The sequence below is a fragment of the Mytilus californianus genome, unplaced genomic scaffold (genome assembly GCF_021869535.1).
Source record: "Mytilus californianus isolate M0D057914Y unplaced genomic scaffold, xbMytCali1.0.p SCAF_4, whole genome shotgun sequence".
Classification (NCBI taxonomy): domain Eukaryota; kingdom Metazoa; phylum Mollusca; class Bivalvia; order Mytilida; family Mytilidae; genus Mytilus; species Mytilus californianus.
Window position 1 is genome coordinate 116,473,607 of NW_026262690.1, and position 9,224 is coordinate 116,482,830.

The 9,224-nt window shown below is 33.1% G+C and overlaps 1 long non-coding RNA gene across 1 annotated transcript; it reads left to right on the forward strand.

Moving 5' to 3' along the window:
- Window positions 1–6,563: 6,563 nt before the first annotated feature.
- LOC127739215 (uncharacterized) lies at window positions 6,564–8,323 on the forward strand. The gene is made up of 3 exons (XR_008000317.1): window positions 6,564–6,892; window positions 7,229–7,431; window positions 7,900–8,323. It is a non-coding gene; the product is annotated as an uncharacterized LOC127739215 (long non-coding RNA).
- The last annotated feature ends 901 nt before the right edge of the window (window positions 8,324–9,224 follow it).

A 9,224-nucleotide genomic window follows, 5' to 3' on the forward strand; every position in this document is an offset into this window, starting at 1 on the left:
CGATAATTTGACCTGTTGTATCGTCCTTTTCGACTTCCGTGGCAAAAATGATACACTATCTTTCACTTAGGAGACTATGATGTATATGTAGAAAAAAATCAGTCAAATTCAGAGAGCGAAAAAATGGAAAGATTACTTAAAACCACCATTTACATAATACTGTCTCCGGACATGTGCCAACATTAACAAGAACAAGTAGAAAATGTTAACTGAAGTATAATTCAACCGTTCATTACACAACTGAATACCCCAAAAACATCATATTATCTGAAAAACGTCCAGTCAATTCAGAAAATAGGACGTCAAATTCATATTTTTCTATGATCAACGACCGTTATAATTAGGAAAAAAATATTCAAACAGACGCTAAAATCAAATCTTATAGAAAATATTTTATTATAAACTTTTCACAAAAAAATTAAGTACAGTAACCTGTTATGTTGAAAAAAGTAGTAAATTTAAAAAAAAACATGAAAAATATGTAAGCAATTTCATATATGATCAAATATGCAAAAGACTCATCAATGGGCGCTCGAATCAAAACAGTAAGTGCCGGCAGTCCAAGGTGATTACCGGAATGGTGATACCCACGGGGACGACACTTCTACCAGAAATGGCATGCATCAAGCCATTTGGTTGTAAAAACTAACCAAAGATACCATCATCATTGTCAACTAATTTCTGTAAGAAAAATACAAGTGATTCAAATAAATTTCAAACTCCCTTGGATATTAATAAAAAAAAGTAGTGGTTAAAATCAAAGGGCAGTAACCAAATAAAATCAAAGTACTGAAGAACTGAACATCGGATGACCGCAAGTTCTGGTGAATGGTCTCAGAAAAAAAATCATATCTCTATACCTGAAAGTTAGGTTAAGGTACATATATAGATATATTTTGTTCCTGTGTGGATGATGAATAAATGATAGGGAATTTAACCTCACCGTAATAATTATTATATTGTAGAGATATAATCATTTGTTACCAGTATATTCTGGTTTGTTGTTATATATTATATTAATATCTGTATAACAGTTATATATATATAGCATATCATCTCTCGAGATATTCTTCCGCATGCGTTAACACAAATTTTCGGTATTCATGATTTGTTACTGATTTATATATTTCTCACAACAAAACATTTTCATATCATTTATTTATGTTCTTAACAAATAATTTCATGAGTATTCATTGAAGAAATGAAGTTATAACAAGCGATAAGGAAAGTTATTTTGCACTCGATAATATCCGCGTATTTATACGAAATACGTTCGGCAAGTTATCAGTCAAAGCGCAAGGAAATTTCTGCGGCAACATAACACCGGTATGACCTCTCAAGGTCACATCCGATGTAAAAAGTAACCAAAATACTTCTAGAGGGCATCATATATATAGTCTTCTAACAATATACAGGTGTCTAGTTTAGCATATTTGTTACAACGAATATCAAAGGACCACTGACGCGCCAAGTTGATTTTCACATACTAAGTAAGGTTCAAACCTAGGTGCATATGTGATCCAGTGGTTGATTTAACCTATTCAGTAGAAATACCACCCTTTATTGCATCATTAAATGAACACTGAAAACCCATTTTTGTACAACAAAGCATCGTGATATTTTGTTAGCATAAGGTGAAAATTTCACTTATTGCAAATTCTGTTAAATATTTGTTATATTCTTTCAAGTGTACTATACATGAAATATTTGCCACTGGAAGTAGAGAAAACACCAATTATCGTACGAGATGCGGATAAGAAGTTCGCTATTTAAACAATACTGAAAGTCCAGAAAAATTCCTGTTACAATAGGCAGTATACACCTTTACTTGCTGCAAGAGTTTGTGTGGAGATTTGTTTGGTTTCTAACAATGAGCTAGTCCCACACAATTGCAGATTAAATACCGGCTCATAAGAGCATGATTAAGTAATCTGTCAAAAATTTTTGCTAATAATAGTTTCAACCCTTTTTTTAGTTTTCGAGATGACAGGCAAATAAAATGCTCCGCAGGGCACAGCTTGATACGACCGCAGAGGTCGAACCCTGAACAGTTGGGGCAAGTATGGACACAACATTCAAGCTTGATACAGCTCTGAATTTGGATTGTGATTAAATATTTGACACAGCATAGGTTTCTGACACAGAATGAATGTGGTCTAAGAACTTAAAAATTTTAAATAGGACATTCACCTATTATGGTCCAATATCCAAAATCTAAATACATGGTTAGATTCAGCATATCAAAGAACCCCAAGAATTCAATTTTTGATGAAATCAAACAAAGTTTTATTTTAGACCCTTTTGACCTCAATGTGGACAAAGTTGATAACGGGGCCCAAAAATCAAAAATCTTAATACATGGTTAGATTCAGCATATCAAAGAACCCCATATATTCAATTTTTGTTGAAATCAAACAAAGTTTAATTTTGGACCCCGATTTGGACCAACTTGAAAACTAGGCCCATAATCAAAAATCTAAATACATATTTAGATTCAGCATATCAAAGAACCCTAAAAATTCAATTTTTGTTAAAATCAAACTAAGTTTAATTTTGGACCCTTTGGACCTTAATGTAGACCAATTTGAAAACGGAACCAAAAATTAAGAATCTAAATACACGGTTAGATTCGGCATATCAAAGAACCCTAATAATTCAATTTTTGATGAAATCAAACAAAGTTAAATTTTGGACCCTTTGGACCTCAATGTGGGCCAATTTAAAAACAGGGCCCAAAATCCAAAAACTTAATACACGGTTAGATTCAGCATATTAAAGAACCCCGAGAATTCAAGAATAAAACCCCATTGAAATTGATCAAGAAATAAGCAATTTATACGAAGTATCTTCTTTTGCACAATACTGTGCAATTGAATATTTCTTGCTATTGCGCAATACTGTACAATTGACAATTTCTTGCTATTGCGCAATATTGTGCTATTGGATATTTCTTGCTATTGCGCAATACTGTGCAATTGAAGATTTCTTGCTATTGCGCAATACTGTGCAATTGAAGATTTCTTGCTATTGTGCAATACTGTGGAATTGAAAATTTCTTGCTATTGCACAATACTTATTATATAATAATTTACACATCCTGTTTGGTGTGTATCTCCTACCATATCATTATTATTTGCTTTTAAATATAAATCAGAAATAACCAACTTAAAATGGAAAATTTTAAAAGAAAAAAAAAAGGAAAAAAAGAAAAAAAAAAGAAAAAAAAAATCCCCCCCCCCAAATTTTTTGAACCCCCTTGTGATTCATCACCCCCAAACTCAATCCCAGCCTTCCCTTTGTGGTATGGTACCTTGCAGTACAATTTCAGAGAGATCCATACACTTGAACACAAGTTATAGTCTGGAAACTAGAAAAATGCTTATTTTTGGCCCCTTTTTGGCCCCCAATTCCTAAACGTTTAGGGCAATTACCCCCAAACTCAATTCCAGCTTTCCCTTTGTGATATGGAACCTTGTAGTACAATTTCAGAAATATCCAAACACTTACACACAAGTTATTGTCATGAAACTAGAAAAATGCTTGTTTTTTGCCCCTTTTTTGGCCCCTAATTCCTAAAATTTTGAGGCAATTACCCCCAAAATCAATTACAGCCTTCCCTTTGTGAAATGGAACCTTGTGGTACAATGTCAGAGAGATCCATACACTTACACACAAGTTATTGTCTGGAAGTTACAAAAATGCTTATTTTTGGCCCCTTTTTGGCCCCTAATTCCTTAACTGTTGTTACCATACCCCCAAATTCAATCCCAACCTTCCTTTCGTGGTATTGAACCTTATGGTAAAATTTCATAGAGATCCATTCACTTAAACTAAAGTTAGAGTGCGAAAACCAATGTGTCTTCGGACGACGCAGGACGACGCCGGACGACGACGACAACGACGACGCCAACGTCATACCAATATACGACCAAAAAATTTTCAATTTTTGCGGTCGTATAAAAACTGGAGAGATCTGGAAATAAATCGTCATTAACCTTTATTTGGAGTAACCAATCAAATGATTTCCGTCATTTTTGCATTTAATACATATAAGTTGCTTACTTCTATGTTATTTGTTCTCTGGTGGAGAGTTGTCTCATTGGCAATGATACCAATTTTTATTTATATATCAATTGACTCTTTAGGCCATGTTCACTTATTTCTTTCGTTTCTTACGGGCAAGGGCAATAACTCTTATAACGGATCAATGTGCGATTTTGGATGTTAACTTAGCTGATTATTCTTACAACTAAAATATTATATGTATATGCTTTAGTTTCTGCAAAAAAATGGGTTAAAATCACCCAATAACTCTTATAGGGGTCAATTGATGATTTCGGCAGCAATGTTGAGTAATTGTTGTTAATTTTTACTATTTAAAATGACTATAAGTTTTCAAGATATAACCAAAAACTGCAAAATTTCTAACCAGAGTGTATACGCTGACCATTGATTTTATGTTGAAAGTTTTACTAGAAGTATCACATAAACTTAACATCATTAAATATCCATGACAATGAGGTCAAGGTCGGAAAAATCCTGTCAGACAGACATGCGTACACCCTGCAATTATTCCATACACCAAATATAGTTAACCTAATAGTATTGCTTATGGTAATTGAAAACAGACATTATCACAAAAACTTAAAATTGACTAATGAACCATGAAATTCAGGTCAAGGTCAATCATTACATACACCAAATATAGTTGACCAACTGGTTATAGCAAGAAAAACAGACAAACAAACAAAAAACGTTACATTAACCAATGATACCCGCCAGACTGACATGTACCCCTTACAATCATTCCATACACCAAATATAGTTGACCTACTGCTTATAGTATCTGAGAATTAGACCTAATCATGAAATGAGGTGGAGGTCAGGTGAATTCTGTCTCACGGACATAAGACGTTGCAAGGAACCAATATACCAAATATAGTTATCCTATTACACACAAGTGAGAAATTCACATGACAAAAAAAACCTTTTTCAAGCAGTCCCTGAAATGAGGCCAAGGATAATTGACATATGACAGATGGAAACTTCGTAATATAGGTATCTGCATACAAGGTATGAAGCATCCAGGTCTTCTACCTTCTGAACTATAAAGCTTTATACAGATAGTGTACGCTGCCACCAGATAGTAATCCCTATGTTGCACACTGCGACAAAAGTCTCAGGCGATACAAAAATAGACATTTCAAGGGCAAAATGAGTTGTCCTATTTGTGTGAAATTTTCAAAGGAGATAGACGTTTTGCATATCATTTTTACTCATGTCAGTTTGGATCTAATGGCTCTAGTTTAAAAGATATTCTCCAATCAAAGCACTGTAAGCGCTGTAGTCAGTTAACCAAAAACCAAGGCAAACGTAATTATGAAAACTGTGGCAATGTTGCTTCAAATTTTTTTTAAGATTTGAAAGAACAAACATTAAACATTCGTATATTGTACATTTATGTTCATTAAATGAATTGATTATTAAGGCAAATTAATTAATATTTCATCAAGGTTTTCAAAAGCAACTCGTATATCAATGTAAATGACTCACATCTTCACCCCCAAGTGCATGATGTTACTCCAAGGTTGGAATAAAATGACAGGTGATTATAAAACAGTTGGTCAATTATTCTCGGGCTTTACACTGCTCGAAAGATTTATATGTTTTCTTTAAAATGAGCCATAAATGAAAATTAGTATAGGCCCAGAAATAATTTAATAAACAATTAAAGTAAATTCAATAATCTAGACTCATTTTTTGGATAAAAAAAAATTTATAATTAACAAGAAATAATTGTAACAAGATGCCGTTACGGTCGAAGTCTCCCAAACAAAGCCCCCATAATTCGTCATTCCCATGGTCTCCTGACATTGGGCAAAGTCCAGTTCATATTGGTTTGATCTAGTAAAGTGATATGCATATGTGACACCAAGGAGATTGACCCTGTATGTCATTCAAATCTTTTTGAAATGATGAACAGGAATAAATATGGTTTAGGTGTGGGTATCTCGACCGTTTACAAGTTCTCAAACAGGAGGGGGTGGGTGACCCCAGGGACTCACCCTATATTTCATTTGATTTGTTATATTGTCCCATACATGAATACATATGGTTTAGGGGTGGGGATCTTGACTGTTTACAAGTTCTCAAACAAGAGGGGTTGGGGTGTCCCCATGGACTCCCCCTATATTTGATTTGATTTGTTTTATTGTCCCATACATGAATATATATGGTTTAGGGGTGGGGATGTCGACCATTTCCAAGTTCTCAAACAGGAGGGGTGTGGTGACCCGAGGAACTCCCCATATATTTCATTTGATTTGTGATATTGTCCCATACCTGAATATATATGGTTTAGGGGTGGGGATCTTGACTGTTTACAAGTTCTCAAACAGGAGGGGCGTGGTTGTCCCCAGGGACTCCCCCTATATTTCATTTGATTTGTTTTATTGTCCCATACATGAATATATATGGTTTAGGGGTGGGGATCTCAACCATTTCCAAGTTCTCAAACAGGAGGGGTTGGGGTGACCCCAGGGACTCCCAATATATTTCATGTTGCTTTTTTTTGATAAATTTAATGATATGGTGAATCTATACTTGATTAAATGACTTTGAAATAACCAATAGAATTTCAATAACAACATGTAGTTCATTTCATTTACATTTGATTTAATCATTTATAATCAAATGTAATGTAACCAAGCACAGAATTCTCGAAAAACTGGTGGTCCAAAGATTTGACCACCAAACTTTTTAAAGGACCGTCACAACTTTGGTTATTATTTTGCAACAGAAATTATAGTGAGGACCAACAGGTTTTCTTGTAGGACCACCAGGGAAAAAAAGATTTCGAGAACTCTACAAGCATGCATTCCACAACTCACTGGTTAGTGATATTTTGGTATTCTAGATCATAGAGAGTTGTAAAATATTTATGATGAACTTATCGATTAAAGAAATATTACCGTAGTAATTATGTAATTTTTTTTTTTTTGTTCCAACCACAACCATGATTGACAATGAGTGAATATAATTTCATTTGTTTATAATTACCATCAATATTATGGCTGTGGGCTATTATTCATTATTTTGCCACCATGCAAATTAGAACAGAGACCTTATTCATTGTATACTTATTAAAATTAACCATTTATAATGATAAATTGTGACTCAAAATTCTACATTTTATAACTTGATTATTCCATTACTTGTATTTTTCTAGCACTTCTTTTTAACATGATGGAGTTGCAAAAAGTTACCACAGTTCTATGGACATGATGGGCAACTAAAGGAGAATAGTTTCATTTGTCAAAGGACAACTAAAGGAGAATAATTTCATTTGTCAAAGAACAACTGAAGGAGAATAATTTCATTTGTCAAAGGACAGGAGACTTTCCATGCCCTAAGATTTTAAAAGCTGAAATTGTAAGGCTTTAAGAAATTAATGTATATACATATGGTCCTGTCTTAAGTTTCCATAAAAACATTTAATATAATTTAAGTCTTTAACTTTTTTATTTAGACATATTTTATGAAGAATATAATGTTTTAACTTTGTTCAATGCATTTTGATACACCTCTCTTTAATTGGAAGAAGTAAAGCACTTAATTTATACACAATAACCTTTTTGATTTTAGCTTTTATATGAATCTTTTTGAAGATCATTAAATGGAGCTAACACTGTTTGAAGAGATGTGGGGTCCTATGAGACAGCAACTCAACTACAAAAATAACCAAAGGAACATATCAATATACAGTTTTAACAGTCTAAACCTAATGCTCCATATAGTCAAATTCCAAGCAATTAAAAGAGTAAAAGCATGCAGTAATTCTTCAAATACATAATGTGTGTCTCCAATTAATAAATCTGATCTTGTGTCATATCTTTTTAGGGAAAATAAGATGCAGAGAACCATTCATGAAGTATATATATGATACTGATATTTACAATGTTCTGCAGAGCTAAAACTCCAGCCCTTTAGATTACATTACACTACTATTGCTTGCTAATTCTACCATCAATAGCAGGAGAAGAGAGGAGATTCAGCACTATGAATGATCTTTGCAATTTGCTGTGGATGATGACTAAATCAAATTTGGATGCATTGATGAAATTCATATAGCGATGACAGTTACTTCATTGAACAAGAAAAAGCTGTAAATATTTTCAATGGTGCAAAACAAACAAGTTATAATGAACTATAAAATGATTAAAACTGTGTTGAGTTTTCAATTTGTTTAAAAAGTGACAACATTTACCTAATGAAATATAATGAACACCAAAGATGCTATCATTTGGATTGATTGTAAAGTTTACATGTCTGACTGGCATGTTTTATCTGCCCTTGAACTCATGTTCATGGATCATAAGTCAGTGTAATGTTTCAAATGTTGGATCCTCTTCGAAGATACTATAAACAAAATGTCTATAAATGTCTATTTGGTTTATGGTATGATTGTAAGGTGTACTAGTCTGTCTAGCTTGGTTTATCTGACCTTGACCTCATTGTCATGGATCATTAGTAATATTTAACTTGTAATAAACTTTTATCTTTAAGGCTAATAATGTAAATCATTCAAGCAGGCAACACATTTCAGCTTGTTTTAGACATCAATAACTTGGTGAAACTTTCTTAATTTTTTTTCAAATCTTTAACAGAATTTTTCTACGATCAAAAGAAAGTATTCAGTGCAAAATATTTTATTTAATGTTGCTGTATTTTTCTGATAGGGACTGATTTTTTGGCAATTTTTATATAAACATGATAAAGATTACATTCTTGGGTTTATGCATAAAAAAACAAGTCAAACATTCCTAGAATGTAAAGAAACTTGGGCAGATTTGCTTAAAATTGATGTATGGAAGATATTGTTTGAAGCAAACTTTACATCTGCTTACCCTTCCGGAGCACCTGAGATCACCCCCAGTTTTTGGTGGGGTTCGTGTTGCTTAGTCTTTAGTTTTCTATGTTGTGTCATCTGTACTATTATTTGTCTGTTTGTCTTTTTATTTTTGGCCATGACGTTGTCAGTTTGTTTTCAATCTATGAGTTTGACTGTCCCTCTGGTATCTTTCGTCCCTCTTTTACAAATATATCTTTCCATTGTTCAGTCTTTTCATTTTTGCAGTGAACATTTACATACAATACAGTCTGGACTTACATTCTTTAGACATCAATAAGTTAGTTAATATAAAGATAAAAAGATGTGCTTATAA